The following is a 17,628-nucleotide window of genomic DNA, read 5'->3' as shown; positions in this document are numbered from 1 at the left end:
GAATATGTGTGTGGAGAAGGGCAGAATCGAAACTTCGAAGTCACTACCACACATTCTTTACGTCTACGTGTACCTCCTTGCGACAAAGCAGCCTTTAATCTAATCAAGATATCTTTGGCATGAAGAGTTAGCAGCAGTATACACCTCGCCTGGATTTTACCACTTCTATAGTTCCACTGGCCATGGATCATATGCAGCCCGGATTTTCCCTACTCCATTCCTGAACTCTTAGATGTATACACTCTAAAGCTGCAAAAACCTCACACAAATTGTTACTCATTTCCATTCCCCGTTCAAAGCATATCACTCTACCTCTGGTATTCGAGTACTATTTTCTCCACCTTGTTTATGTGGTTTTAGAGTCGAGTTTTGACTGCTATTCCCAGTGTGGTGGTATCTCTTACATACCCTAAATTATAATTTTAAATAATTATTACCTTTGAAGGTTTTTATTCCCATGCTGGCCACCTGATAAGATTGGTATTTAAATATCGACCTTATCCTTATTTATACATATATAATCCAAATAAGAAAGCAGAGAAAGACTTTAACACATCTTAAATGACTGTTTACAATTGTTTCTGCAACAACACTTTTTCCAACTCCAGTTGACGCAAAAGTTCCAAGCGAAAATGTACGTAATATTTACGTTTTTAAACGTTAGACTGGCACTTCTTCAGACCAGCATCAAAAGTGTGCTCTTACATTGCGCGTCTACCAGACTTAAGTATTTTGCTTCTATCTGGACGAAAATACCCAAACTTTCTAACCCCAGCCACCAGTGTATTCAAAGGTTTTTATGGTAGACGTGCACTAATGTACAACGCAAACATTCTGATCAATATAAACAAATCAACTTCGAAGGTTAGTCAGCAAGAAGTTGCGGGATTCTCAATTGTTATTTACGACAGCAGAATCACCCAATTCTAACCCTTAATCCTAACTGCCAATCACGTACATTATACGAGGGGAAGTCAAAAATAATCCGCACTTTCGCCAAAGCATATCTTAATTATTGTCACACAGTGTTACGAGGGATCGTAATAGTTAACCGGTTCACCATTACCTATTTCTTTATTACCCACAAGGGGCTAAACATAGAGGGGACAAACAAGGACAGACATAGGTATTAAGTCGATTACATCGACCCCAGTGCGTAACTGGTACTTAATTTATCGACCCCGAAAGGATCTCTCGACCCTGCTGTTTCTTCTCGTTAGTGGTGGAAGTTGACGGGCATCCTGCTCCCTCTTCGTGTGTCCCGCTTGTCCGGCCAGTTTTAAACACCTCGGTCTACTCATACACACTTCTATGTGATAGTCCACTGTCCCCATATTGTGCTAAAACCCTCCAGGGAATTTCAGCACCTGACACACCTTCCGACCAGAGAAATCGGATCACTGCTCTTTGTTTTTCTTTTGCGAACATTACTAGTGGAGTGGCCATGTTTAAACTGGAAAGCCAAGAAGAAAAAAATTGCTGCGATTGGTTCAAACTTCGATCACGTGACCACGATAATACCAACTATAAGCACGGATGCGCAGAAGGCAGTGTGACAATAATAAAAATATGTTAGGGCGGAAGTGCGGATAATATTTTCACTTCACCTCGTATAAGCGAGGGTGGGGCCATTCACAATCTAATGTATCTGTTAATAAATGTCCTACATCTGCTACACCTCATCAGCTTGGGATGCAGGGATAATCAGATATTTAAGGGTTGTAAAAACAACGAACCCTGTGTGTTGTTTTCTTGTTACAACCTCCGGAAATTCGCTCTAGTTAGTCCCTCAAACCTTATTTCTCACTTGACTGAATATATATGGGTATGAGTTTATATATTTCGGAAGCGTATTTGCCAGGGAAGTGTTTCGATCTGAGCTTCAGTGTTGAAACTAAAGCAATTACAGCATAGAAGATATATACAGGAGGAGGAGGAGGAGACTCTGAACTTCGGTCATGAATGACCATGGGATTGCACCTAGAAAGTTACCCTCCAAGGCACAAGTCCGGACAAGGTTGTTTATGGAAGACCAGCAGTCGCCCATGCATACCGGCCCTCTCTCCATACCACTGATGTTATCCAAGTGAAAGGCAAAGGCCGATACAGCTTGGCACCAGTGATGTCGCAACTCATTTCTACAGCTCAGGTAACCGGAGCAACGTGAAATAAAGTGTCTTGTTCAAGAACACAACACGAAGCCCGGTCCGAGAATCGAACTCACAACCTCACGGTCGTAAGCTCTAAGCACTAAGCTATGCGCCTTCACAGAAGATATATATACCAACTATTCAAAAACACACGAAGAGTGTGAACTTCCCTTAAATATTTATTATTTAGCGTCAAAATATTCGTCATACCAACTGCAATTTGGTAACTGCGGTTCTGTTTTACTGCAATTCTGCTTATAATTTCTGTGCAAATAATCAATTTTAAAATCTGTGAATAAAATAGAATACCAAAATATGAGCCGCATGTAAACGAGTGGTTTACTTGAGGAAAAGAAACTGGTGTTTATGATATTCGTATTCCATAATCAAAATGTGAATAAATATTTTTAAGCAGCCGCGATACAAAATGATTAAACACAGACAATATGGCCTCGACTGAAGGCCACTGATTCAGATATCCCACATCATTTGTCTCAATCACAAGAGATCGAAGTGGATGAGACATAAATTCAACTGAATCTGTTATACATGTCAATCATCGATAAATTCTCTAATAAGTCTGAATACTTCTTCGTTTCAATAAAGAATGTACAAGTGTGTATCCTGCAAATATCTGGTTAAGTGGAATGCAGCAGCAACAGTTATTGGTCTTGACCATGAATAGAGATTAGAGCTGACGGCGCTGGATACGAACCTTAGACCGTTAGACTTGTAAGACTGATATGCTATCGATGTCTCCATCTGCAAGTTTCCCAGGTGGAATAAACGAAACTAAATGAAGTCCCTTGTCGAGGACCACCACAATGTATCACTTGTGCGCAGATATCAATTGTCTGTCTTGTCGACCGTAGCGACTCTGTTATCTAAATTATACCTGGTGACTAATTAGCAGTTAGCAAGAATACAACCCCACTGTTGCCCAATTGCCACACCATTACCAGCACCACCACCACCATCACTTTCTCTAGTATCACCACCACACACGACCATCACTACCGACCCCTATACTGCTCTAGTAAATCTACCGTGAAGCTAACAATGAAATAATAGTCGGTCGTGTTCCTGGTAGCTGCCGATCTAATAGTTTTAGTCACTGACAATAGAAATGATACAACAACATTCAGGTGTGATGTTAGCAATCAGATAGAGACAGTCTTTGACTGTTATCTTTCCACTTTACTTCACCTACAATCCACATTAATGCACTTAACATTCTTAATTGCACCGACTGCTGCTGCTGTGGCTGCTGTTGCTACTCCTGCTGTTGCTTCTACCGGTGCTGCTGCAGTAGCTAGTTTTCATTTTTTTTTTTGTTTTTGCTTTTTCACTGCTGCTGTGGGTTTTTGTTTGTTTTTACTGCTGTTGTAGTTTACATTATTATTGTTGTCTTGTAATGTTATTGGTTTTATTATTTCGGTTGTTTAACTCCAGATCAGACTGGATCCAGCAATGTACCTTTGATCAAAGACGCTCCAGCTGTGATCATCTGACTGTCATTTTTTTTCTTTTCTTGCAGCTATAGTCTATCTAGGACTCCATTATCTAATACATCCTTCCAATGTTCCTACAAAAATCACTGTTGAATTGAAAGGGAATTGGTTGCTATTTCTAGCATGTCGTGCAGCTCCCACCCAGCGTAAAAATTCCCTTGTTTTCCTGGCTTTTTGCCGTTGCTCTTGATTCTGCTATTGATGTTTGTGTGTCCGGTATTTACCTCATATTTCATACTGTGCTTCTTAGGTAAATGTCGTTGCTGTTATGCTTGCTGCGGTTGTTTAGTTTTCAGCGGCGGCTGCTGTTATTAGTGTTGTTGCTATTGCTGTTGTTGCTTGTGAAGCTGACATTGTTATCGATTCTACTTCCTCAATATCGTTACATGCATCATTTTCCAAGTAAGTATATACATACACACACACACACACACACATATATATATATATATATATATATACATGTATGTATACATAGGCGCAAGTCTGGATGTGTGGTGAGTGGCTTGCTTAGCAACCACATGGTTCTGGGTTCAGTCCCACTGCGTGGCACCTAGGGCAAGTGTCTTCTACCATACCCTCGGGCCGACTAAAGCTTTGTGAGTGGATTTGGTGGACGGAAACTGAAAATGTGCTTGACAACTTGAAAAATTGCTTGACAACCGATGCAGGTGTGTTTACATCACCATAAATTAGCGGTTCGGTAAAGGAGAATGATAAAATAGATACTAGGTTTACAAAGAACAAGCCCTAGGGTTGACTGGTTCGACTAAATGTGGTGCTCCAGCATGGCCTCATCCAAATTACTGAAGCAAATAAGAGAATATATATATAGGTTGTGTAGAAAGAAGCTTTCTTACCAACCACATGGTTCTTGGTTCAGTCCCACTGCGTAACACCTTGGGCAAGTGTCTTCTACCATAGATTTGGGCTGACCAAAGCCTCCTGAGTATATTTGGTAGACGGAAACGGAAATGAAGCCCGTCGTATATATATATGTATGTATGTATGTATGTATGTATGTATGTATGTATGTATGTATGTATGTATATGTATGTATGTATGTGTGTTTATGTTTGTCCCACCCCACATCGCTTGACAACCGATGCTGGTGTGTATACGACCCCGTAACTTAGTGCTTCGGCAAAAGAGACCAATTGAATAATTATTAAGCTTACAAATAATAAGTCCTCGGGGTTGATTTGTTTGACTAAAAGTGGTGCTCTAGTATGGCCGCAGTCAAGTGACTGAAACAAGTAAAAAAGAGTATATATACCCACACACACACACACCCCACACACATTTATATTTACCTAGATTTGGTAGCTGATATGAGACCTGATGGTAGACGGGGTTACTGCTTAACCATTAGTCTAGTAGAGTTATCGTAGTTGGTTTCATTTAGCAAAAACAAGAGAAAAGAAAAAAATCTGCACATTCAACGGATAAGTTCACCTAGTAGTAAGAAGCTGATGCAAATTTGTATAGTACACTATATTACGTTCACGACCAAGATACTAAATATTAAACAATAAAGTCAGGCGTTACTGTAATAAAAAAAAAACACCAATGTGGTGCTAATCCCTGTATTCTGTTCACAATAAAAAATTAAATATTGGTCCTCAACAGCGGTTCTCAACCGGCGTCCACATGGCTCATGAGGGCCCATATAAGATTGTATTACTAAAGTTCACGTACAATAAATTGATCATACTCTACTATAAATAAATTATTTTAAGAATTTTTAATACAGTTCCTATTAATATAAGTTTATAAAGATAAAATGTCTTTTGAGGTTAACCAGCGTAAAATGGGTATTTAATGGTTCTATAAGTAAGAAATTGGTTGAAAATCATTGTCCTAAATATTCCACATTGCAGAGAGCCTAGCTCCTTGTAGGAACTAAATTCTGGTAGAGTTCATTGTACTATGTTAACGCTCAACACGTGAAAATTCTATAAACAAGATGATTTAAACCTGAGTATTGGTTTGAAGACAGCGGAAGTAAAACATTTACGTCAATACATAAAGCAGTCTTTTTCTTTTCTTTTTTTTTTTTCATTTCCGCAATGAAGACCATCCCCAGCAGTTATTCATATCTTACAAAGATTAGATATGAACCGCAATGGAGTGAACCCTGGTATGTGAGATGGTGCATCCTCGTCTATATCCATTAGAAGTTCTCAGACATTTTGGTATAACTCATTCACAGACATACTCCACTATGTTGCCCACATACGTACTGTCTTCTCTCGCTCTCTCTGCCCTTTATGCGGCAGTTAGCCGTTCGCATGTCCAAAGCCTTTTCATAAATTTCTCCAAAATGTCCATGTATGTTCTCAGACTTTTAGTTAGCTCTTGTTTTATACATTCTGAGCATTATGAACCTTTCTTTTTATAAGTCTCAAATTACTCTATTAGAGAGAAAAATAATGGGATTGTATATAATTTATGATGTATGGACACCAGGGAAATATCTCCTGTGTAACAAATGAAATAAACAAGACAAGCATAGGTTGGCTTGACCTATGGTCCTCAAGGCAGGCTGGGCTCTTATCTTATCTAGTTTGACATTCGTCTTATCCTTGTCAGTTCTTACTCATCACTCTTGTTGTATGTAACCTCTAAGCACTGCGCCAATCTTTTCACCCAGCCCATCCGAAAACGTTGACCTTGTAGAACTATCGCACTCGCAGATGCTGGCTTACAAAAAACAAAGAGAAAAGAAAAACAGAAAAGGAAGAGGCGCATCTATAGCAACAATTTCAGCGTCTAGGAAATCCTGCCATATCCATGGACACAGAGAGAATAAATACGAGGCTTAAAAATACAATTACTGGGGTCGATTTCATTTCACTGAAACCCTTCAGAATGGCCGGAGTTCAATGACTGAAACAAGTAAAAGATAAAAGTAAAGATAATATGTGCGAATGAGTGTCTATAAACATACATACGTATATAGATATATGTATCTATGTATCAATCTCTACCCAATAATATATACAGATGTGTGAGTATGTGTGTCTTAATGTGTGTATAATGTATTTGCACAGACGCTATACTATATACAAACACAAATATACATACAAACATACACACTCGGATACATATATATTACTCTTTAAGCATCACCAAGTGCTATATCATGTTTCTAAAGAGAAAGTCGATGTCGTTTGCTTATTTTTATATATGCAAACTCAGCGTGGACGTACTTATTCTCTGTGTACATGCATACAAGCGTATAACATAATGCATATATACACAATGACACTCAAATACCCATGTGTATGCAACCTTACGCAAGCACACACAAACACGTATTTATACTTATCCTATATATATATGCAGTTTAGCCATTATGTACACTTGCATGCACTCATATACACAATGGCTAAAGTTTACAAGCGTTGGCGCTGACGTATACGGGTGACATTGAATTACGTACACAAACAAACGCACAGGTATTCATCCTTTAAACAACATATAAAATCATATAAAATCGTATAAAGGCGCATTTTGAAAATTACATATAAAAAGTGCATATAAATATAAATATAAATATATATATATATATATATATATATAAGACTACGAGTAAAAAGGAGAGTGATAATTGATAATGGAAAGGAGAGGAGGCAGCAAGCTAAAGGAAGAGCGAAGAAGAATAGAGGAGAAGAAGAGAGGGTATAGAATGCAAATGGGATAAATGCGCGTAACGACTTGGCTGAAAGGAGCTGGGATGTAGGTAGAGATAGGAAAGAGAAGAGAAATGCATATATTAAAGCAAAGTATTCGAGAGATTGATAAGAGTAAGGGGCGTTGAGACCTTAGGGGTGTTAACAGATGGGATATTAAGTCGGAGAAATGGAATGAAGTGAAAGAATAAGGGAGAGAAAAGAAAATAAGAGAAAATTTGATGTGCAATGCTGGCATCAATATAATACGATGAGATGCATAATTGCATATTTATACACAAAACATATTTGTTCAATATCTCCTGGGTGGTAGGCATGATCGTGTATATGCATATATACATATATATATATACATGTATGTATGTATGCATGTATGTATGCATGTATGTATGTATGTATGTATGTATGTATGTATGTATGTATGTATGTATGTATGTATGTATGTATGTATGTATGTATGTATGTATGTATGTATGTCATGGCCGCAGCTCTGAGCTGAAACTTATATATATATATATATAAATATGTATACATATATAGATACACAAGCACACATATATACGTATAAGTGAATATACATATATGTGCAGATATATCTGTACACGCATCAAGCGAATACAGCCACTTATATGTATACGTATATATATATATATATGTATATATATAGGTGAATATGCATATATGTGCAGCCGTATCTGTACACGCGTCAATGCGAATACAAACTCCATATACGTATTTATATACATACATGCATATATATATATACACGGATGAATATGCGTTGCACTGGTGCATAAGTACATATAAATATACATCTGTGTGGTGTGCGTGTGTGTGAGTATGTGTGTGGTGTGTGGTGTGTGTGTGTGTGTTGTGTGTGTGTGTGTGTGTGTGTGTGTGTGTGAGTGGTTTATATTTTACGATTCAGTTGTCGGTGTGGCTGGAGACTAGGCTTCTGAGAAGATGAAATAATATTGAAGCGAGAATCAAAACACAAAATAAAAGTTGAACGTTAAAAGTTCGGTCTTCTGCTGCATTGACACTGGCATGATGAAACATACGAAAGAATAAGAAAAACATTGGTAACAATAAACACACGTGAGTTTCGAGAATACCTGAACAGGTATTTGTAAATACTTCAGAATATAACGGATTGTGACGAAAAAAGACTTTGAAGAATAATGTCGCAGTTGGCAACATTGATATTCATAAGATGTCATTCATTTACCAAATATAGGGATAAAAGGACGAAGGATGCTATTAGTTCCAGCTTTGGTTTTAACAAATTTAGAAGCTAGTTCAGTATAATGCGCTTCTTGAGGAGTGGGTAAGTTATTTGTATCATTTTATCTAAATAAGATACGGCCTCGTTAATTTGACCATTTGATCTTGAAACTGTCAAGGCCTTGGTCCTTTAGACACCCAAAATAGTTAGTGAAAGGAGAAAGAGAGAAAGAGATAGGGGAGAGGGAACGGGTCCTTCTTAGATCTGATCGGTTAGGTTTCAGTCGGGCTTATTGAATTTTTACATCGATATTGTTCTCCTTTGAAATGTTCCCAAGACTCAATATTTCACATCCACTCAGTTGGCAAAAATGGGTTGTACCTGTAAATTCAATGGTCTAGCCTTGTACCATTCTACGTCACGTGAATCTCCCTGAGAACTACATTAAGAGAACGCGTGCTCAGCCTCTTGCACATTAATTTCACGAGCTGGATGTTCCGTTGATCAGATCAACTGGGACCCTCATTGTCGGAAATGACGGAGCGCCAGTAAGTACGCGATACTTCTTTAACTGGATTAACATTCAAGTTAAGTATTAACGGAATGGTAATAGCATTGAGATTATAAGGTTTGAGCATTTTCGTGAGAGTACCTTTTTTTACATACTACGGATATATCAATTGTGAATATATCCCAACAGCTCTGTATCATCTCGACACTACTTTATTGGATTAGTGGAAATTATGATCTATGGGGAAATGTTTATTCATTAGAGAAATCGAAGGACATTTGAACTATCATAAAATAAATAGTAAGTACAATGCACCTCCCGGTTCGGAAATTGAAACCGTAACCTTGCAATCGTGAGCGCAAGCTAACCACTAGGCCACGCGCCTTCTTGTGAAGCCAAAATAACGGAGAAAGATATGGTGCTGGGAATACAAGAGTAAGAGAAGAACGAGAACGGAAGATACAGCAAAAATATAGACTATTGTGTGTGTGTATCTTCACACAGTTGATACGTCATAAGATGGGACGAAGAAATACCGCACCAAAATTATGTCAAAGGGTCTTCCCCGTTCGTGACTATCGCAAAAATGCGTAAAGAGATATTATGACCGCAAGGAAAATGAATCTACAACAGCATTTCATTGGGATCAGAGTATATATCCAAATACTAAGGACCTTTCTAGCATCATAAACCTCCCCCTGAAGGATATTTTATCGAAGTATGAAACCTAAAATTTGTGGAGCAAAAAAGAAAATTTAAATGTTGCAAATTTGGGAGCAAAAACCTCCTCTTCGATTTCTACACAGAAAAAAGAACAGTACAAGAAGGAAGACTTTATCATTTGACCAAGCTGTTGGCCTGAGGCGGTGCATGAGAGGAGAGGTAGGTGTTCTCCAAATAATTCACAATCCTCTAGCAAATAGAATACGAGATATCTGCAAGTGGCGAAAGTGGTACGAATTAGAGATGGAGGCTTTTTTACATTAACGGTTTTATTCCAAACGATATTTGAGGTAACTGGAGCAAGATAGATCGTTAAAACGAGAAAGAGACTACAAATTCAAGAGATGTCGATTAAAAGAAGATTTAAACGACTGAATTTAATATTCCAGAGGAAAAGAAAGCAATGGCAATGACTGCAAGGGCAGCCGTTCGAGAAAAAAAAAGCTATGAGAATAAAAAGGACTTGTGACTAACATGTAGCTCAACAGACGGACTCTATGCATCTGAGAAGAGATGAGTACTGACACAGGCTGGCAGACAAGAAAGTTCATCAGAAGGTACTGACACAGGGTGGCAGACAAGAAAGTTCATCAGAAGGTACTGACACAGGGTGGCAGACAAGAAAGTTCATCAGAAGGTACTGACACAGGCTGGCAGACAAGAAAGTTCATCAGAAGGTACTGACACAGGGTGGCAGACAAGAAAGTTCATCAGAAGGTACTGACACAGGGTGGCAGACAAGAAAGTTCATCAGAAGGTACTGACACAGGCTGGCAGACAAGAAAGTTCATCAGAAGGTACTGACACGCTGGCAGACAAGAAAGTTCATCAGAAGGTACTGACACAGGGTGGCAGACAAGAAAGTTCATCAGAAGGTACTGACACAGGGTGGCAGACAAGAAAGTTCATCAGAAGGTACTGACACAGGGTGGCAGACAAGAAAGTTCATCAGAAGGTACTGACACAGGCTGGCAGACAAGAAAGTTCATCAGAAGGTACTGACACAGGCTGGCAGACAAGAAAGTTCATCAGAAGGTACTGACACAGGGTGGCAGACAAGAAAGTTCATCAGAAGGTACTGACACAGGCTGGCAGACAAGAAAGTTCATCAGAGCAATGTCCATGAAAATATTTATAAAAAAGAAGCCACGAATATATATTTTGACAACGAAATAAAGACTTCAACATCGTAGATAGAAGAGAACCCACTTTGAATCAGGAGACATCATGCCCCACAACTTCCACATTGAGACATCTATCTATCTGCTAGTATTTTTGTTTGGTATTTAAAATTTTGATATTTTCATGCTCTGTTACATACCCCAACTCCTTTGTATTATTGTATATGTACAGTCTGAAAAGTTTTGTTTGTAAGGATTATGTATACGATCTTTTTGCACGTATGTATGTGTGGAACCACCACAGGCAATAAATAAATGATCTATATATAATTATTTGTCTAAGATGATTTGTGCCTGCTTTTGTCTGTCGTTGACATATAATTTTGTAATTTATAGTTATGCTTATATATGTCGTACTCTTTACGGTGTGAATGCTGTGCGATTTCGTGAGCGCTTTCGCTCTTTAGCCTCCGGTTTAAAAGGACAGCACTGCATATGAGCAACGTATATCACCTCAAGAACGAATCAAAGAAACCAAAATAATCAATAAAAATTCCTCAGCTAAGACAACTAAAAAATAAAATAAAGGATACATCAATATTTTATGTTATTTTTGATTTTGGTCGTTGGAAGTTTTTCTTTGTCATTTTCAAATTTTGTTTTTCTATATATTTTTTGTTCTTTGTTTTTTTTTATTTTTTATTCTGAAGTCTTAAGTAAATATCTTTTCTCCTACTGAGGTAAATGTTCTTTTTTTTTTCTTCTTCACCCTATCGTTTTCATCTTGTTTCTTAAGATAAAAAACGCCTACAAAATAAGAAAATGAAATATATGTATATATATATTATATAAAGAGATATACATAAACATATACACAAACATAAATATATATATATATATAATACAGACATATGTATGCATATTAGACACACGCATACATACATACAGACACACACATATATAAATATATATCAATATATATATCAAACGGTAAACACAGACGAGACTCACACATGTATACATATATAGATAAGTGATTAAATGTACACACGCACACACAAACACACATACATATATATATATATAAAGACGCATACATATTTACATGTATAAAACCATAGAATATACGAACAACCTCACATACATGCGTAAAAATAAGTAAATGCTAACATACACACAAACATATATATGGATACATACATGCATAAAATAATCAGAGAATATATAGGAAACAAAAAGAAAAACAACACAAGGAAAAAGAACAAAAAGAACAATAAGTATACAACAACAACAACAACAATAAAAATAGTGAATAAATGCAAGACAAAAAGCCTGTGTTAATTTTGTTGTTTGTTGGCTGATATTTCCTGCAGGAAGATTCTAGGATATTGCTATCGAGGCACAAAGATATAGTAAATTACAAACATACAAACATACTCACACACATACATAATATTTACATGCACACATACACACACACACATATATATATATATATATATATATACATATATACATACAAGCATATAGGCATATAAGCATATATATATATTTATATTTTGTGTATGCATATATATATATGTCTGTATGTATGTATATACATATGTATATATATGTTATATATATATGTATATATATGTACATATACGTATATATATATATACATATATATATAACATATATATCCATATGTGTATATGTATACACATATGAATATATATGTTATATATATATATATGTATATATATATAATACATATACAATACATATATATATATATTATGTGTGTGCATATATAAATATGTATACGCATTTATATGTATACACACACATATTTATATATGTATAATGCTAATAAAATATGAAAAATTAAAAATGATAGATACAAAACAGAAAAAAACAATAAAAACGTGCTCAAACGTCAGATTCACATATACATATAAACTCGCGCACGCACACACACACTCACATGGATATATGTACACATACAAATATGTAGACAGACATGAATACATATATTCATATATATATATATATATATATATATATATATAGAGAGAGAGAGAGAGAGAGATACATACACACATATATATCTACGTACATATATACAAAACAATCTTCAATCAGATAAACTGGATATTATATGATTCATTGATAGCTTACAAAGGAAGCTGAAATCGAAGTGATGTTTAAAGAAGAGACGAAGAGAAAGATAGAGAGAGAGAGAGAGAGAGAGAAAAGAAAGAAAGAAGGAAGGAAAGCAAGATTATATGGATTAATATATAGGATATAAAGTATAATGAAATAATCTATAAATATAATGGAAAAAATATTGATGTAAAAAAAGGCTTAACCCACCAATATATATGTAGCATGTATAGCTGTACATCTTTAATATAATATATGTATATTATATATATATATATATATATATATATATATATAGATATATATATATATATATATATATATATATATATATATATATATATATAAATAATATATATATATATAACATATATATACATATATATATGTAACATATAATACATATATATATATCCTTAAATCCTTAAAAATGTTTTAGCCCGAAGGCCGCGGCCATGCTGGGGCACCACCGCTGAATGAGCCACACTAGTTTGTGAATCCACCTCTGATACGTGGCACTTGATCAACAAGGGAGTTCGATGCTGCTGCCCGCATCCGCGTCTCCTGTCGTGAGGTAGGTTCATCTGGGACTTCCAACAAGAAGAGATCCAGTTTAGTTTTAAAGAACCCACATCCACACCATGTAAGTCTCTCAGGCATTTAGGGAGGATGTTGTGAAAAGCTGTGGTCCTCTGAAAACCAAGCTGTTGCAGTATCTGGACCTGTATTTTGATGGTGATATTGGAATCCTTGGCACCACGCAGCGGCGCCCCGTTCTGCGGTTGGAGTAACTTTGAATGCCAAGTTTGGGATAAGACCTCCAGGATTTTCCAGATTGTTTATTACTGCATATCTCTCCCGCCTCCGCTCCAGGGAGAAGAGGTTTAATACCTTCAGTCTTTCCCAGTAGCTGACATTTGCATTGAGACGATTTTCTTTGTGTAGCTTCTCTGAGTTGCTTCGAGTTCTGATGTTTTTTTATATTGTGTGGTGACCAAGTTGGGAGCAGTAGTCCAAGCGGCTGAGGACAAATGTTTTCCATAGGACCATCAGTGTCTCCTTCTCTCTTGTTCTGAAAGTTCGGAGAATCCATCCAGCTAGCCGTCTGCATTTTATCACCAGATTAGCAATATGCATTTGGAAAGATGCATCATTGCTCATGTCAATGCCCAGGTCACGCACTGATTTTGACTCAGGGATTGCAATTCTTCCTGGGCCAGTGTATCCAGTCTTCACGTCATTTACCTTTGTGTGCCAGTAGCGCAGGGCCTGGAACTTACCTGCATTAAACTGCATGTTGTTGTCCTCAGCCCACCTGTATATTGTGTCAGCTCATGTTGCAGATGCGCAATATTTTCAGGGTTCTGTATTGCGTGGGAGACCTTTGTGTCATCTGCATAGCTAGCAAGGGTGGTCATCGTAGCAACTGAAGGCATGTCTGAAAGGGCCACTATGAACATCAGTGGCCCCAAGACAGTGCCCTGTGGGACACCGCTTGTATTTGCGTTTCCCTGGAGGGGCTCCATTGCTCACAACTGCCTGTTTTCTGTCTTTTAGGAAGTTGTGCAGCCACTCTCCAAGTTTCCGCCTATGCCGAGACCACGCAGTTTATGACAGATCATACCATGGTCGACTTTATCAAAGGCCTTTGCAAAGTCAAGATATATCACATCCACATTTGAGCCATTTAGTAGCTGTTTCAACACCCAGTCATAGTGCTGCAGGAGCTGTGTTAGGCAGCCTCTACCTGGTCGAAATCCATGCTGGGTGTCAGACAGTAAGTCATTTTCTTCAAGGAACATGATTAGTTTCTACGGACTATTCGTTCCATGACTTGCTGATGTGTGAGGTCAGAGAGATAGGCCTATAATTTTTAGCATCTGCTCTGCTACCTCCCTTATGGATAGGGCATATTACCCCCTCTTTTCAGTTTGACTGGGAGCTTACCACTTGCAAGAAAGCTCTGAAAAAGAAGCTTGTAGCGGTTTTGCAAGGGCTCGTTTGCACGATTTGAGAAGGATCGCTGGGAATCCATCAGGTCCAGCAGCTGAGTTTGTGTCAATCTCATCAATGGCTAGTGTGATATCATCTTCTTCGATGTTGATGTACTCAATTTTTGTCTCTTTGGCCGCTGGTAAAGTGGCAAAGAATTCTTCTGGGTTGTTACTTGCCGTGTCCTAGAGGTGTAGTGAACACACTTTGGAACTGTTCGTTCAGTATTCACTTATCCTCGTGGGATTTCCTGTGAGAGAGCCATCTTTTTGGAAGAGAGGTCCTATTCTCTGGTGCACTGTGGCTGTCTCTTTGGCAAACTTAAAGAAAGCTTTAGGGTTTGATTTTATATTTTCTATTACCCAAGCTTCTTTATCGGCTCTCTCCTTTCATGGCTGATGTGTAGACTTTTCTCAGTTTCCATTAGCATTCTTTCGAGCCGAGACTTCTCACCACTTTTGGTGTGCTTGCTCAGGCGGTTTGCAATCCTTGTCCGTCGTTCATAAGAATCCTCCTTTCTCTAGGGATCCTGTTTTTATTCTTGTGTGTGCTGGCCTGCACATTGGACATATTTGTCACATATGGCTGTATTATGGACATGAAGTGTGTGTGTTTCATGTTTATGTCCGGTGTGGAGAGACATTCAGGCCAATCCTGTTTGAGGATCTCTTTCTCAATCGACTTCCAGTTGGCTTATGAAAGTTTAAGTTGGAGAGATGGTGGGTGCTTCGTAGGCTGTGTGTCTGCGGGGGCTTTTGTTCCATACATAGACAGCTCTATTATGTTGTGATCCGAGATCATTGTCGGCATCACATTAACATTATGGATAATATCCATATGTTTGTAAAGCAGAGATCCAGTATATTATCTGCCTTGTTGGTTGCAGAACTATTTGCTCCATGAAAGAGGTATTTGTGAGATGGATGACTGGGACACAACTGTGTGGCTGATGGTGTGTCATCCCTGGAGCATCTGCCCCCAGGCCATTCCACATTGGGGAGGTTAAAGTCTCCCATGAAGAATACACTGTTGTGCTGTTCAAGGTTGGTGAGGACTTCTCCTATTTTGTTAGGCAGTCCTCAAACATGCCTGGTATTAATTTATCTATATATATATATATATATATATATATATATATATATATATATATATATATATATAATATAAATAATATATATATATATACATATATATACATATATATATGTATACATATATTATATATTATATATTGTTTTATTCTTCTATTGCTTCAGTCATTTGACTGCAGCCATGCTGGAGCACTGCTTTTAGTCGAGCAAATTGACCCCAGGCCTTACTCTTTGTAAGCCTAGTATTTACTGTATCGGTCTCTTTGCCGAACCATTAAGTTACGGGGATGTAAACACACCAGCATGTTGGAGCGGTGGGACAGAGATGCACACATACATATAGATACATATATAGACGGGCTTCTTTCAGTTTCCATCTATCATGAGGCTATAGTAGAAGGCATTTGCCCAAGTTGCCACGTAGTGGGACTGAACGCAGAACCATGTGGTTGGTAAGGAAGTTACTTACCAAACAGTCACCCCTGCGCCTATATATATATACATATATATATATATCTGTGTGTGTGTGTATATATATGTGTGTGTCTGTCTGTGTATGTGTATGTTTGCGTGTTTGCGTGTGTTTGTGTATCTGTGTTATTATTTTACATTGAAGTTACTGTGAAACCTTTCCGTGTATACTTTTTTAATAAGCGTGTACAATGCTAAAGACCTTTCATCCCTTCGGGGTCGATAAATTAAGTACCAGTTGCGTACTGGAGTCGATCTAATCGACTGGGTCCCGCCTCTAAAATTTCGGGCGTTGTACATAGAGTAGAACAGAATAATTCTACGGTTTAATATGAAATTGTTTTATATCTATGCCTATCAAAATATCTATCCATCTATATCTAACTCTGTCTGTCTGTCTGTCTGTCTGTCTCTCAATAAATCAGACATTCTGTCTATACACACACATACGCGCGCACACACATACATACATATATTTTTTTTTTAAAGAGAGAGAGGGGGAGAGAGTGAAAAGGTAGATATATTAGGTCGTCAAAAATGAAATTTGTAGAAAAGAAAAAAGTTTGCTAATGTTTTATAAATACCAGGAATAGTTTTATTCATCAAAGTTTGTACCCATATTGTCATACCCTTTTGCCATTTCAGCGGCAGCTTGTCCAGTCCGGACCTGTAAAAGCCTGGCAATCTAGAGTCAATAAAATCTATATATAGATATAGATATAGATGTAGATATAGATGTAGATATATAGATATACAATTGTAGCGTGGAAGGTGTTAATAAACCATTAAAAAAACATTAGATTCACTTCAACATTTAAATTTGATATGTATCAAAATATTTTCATCGCTTTGAAACCGCGAACTGTTCACCGACAAAATTTCGGGCTACATTTTGTCAGTAAAAAGCTTGCTGTTTCAAAGCGACGAAAATATTTTGACACAAGGTAAACTTAAATGTTGAAGTGATATATATATATTAAAGACTCCGCC

At 37.3% G+C, this 17,628-nt stretch overlaps 1 long non-coding RNA gene across 1 annotated transcript; it reads right to left on the bottom strand.

Moving 5' to 3' along the window:
* Window positions 1-643: 643 nt before the first annotated feature.
* On the bottom strand, window positions 644-11,828 carry LOC118763822. The gene is made up of 3 exons (XR_004999572.1): window positions 11,817-11,828; window positions 9,877-9,881; window positions 644-698 (listed from the first exon to the last, which is right to left on the bottom strand). It is a non-coding gene; the product is annotated as an uncharacterized LOC118763822 (long non-coding RNA).
* Between the last annotated feature and the right edge of the window lie 5,800 nt (window positions 11,829-17,628).

This window comes from Octopus sinensis, linkage group LG6, assembly GCF_006345805.1.
Source record: "Octopus sinensis linkage group LG6, ASM634580v1, whole genome shotgun sequence".
NCBI lineage: Eukaryota > Metazoa > Mollusca > Cephalopoda > Octopoda > Octopodidae > Octopus > Octopus sinensis.
This window is presented reverse-complemented; position numbering and strand designations above follow the sequence as displayed.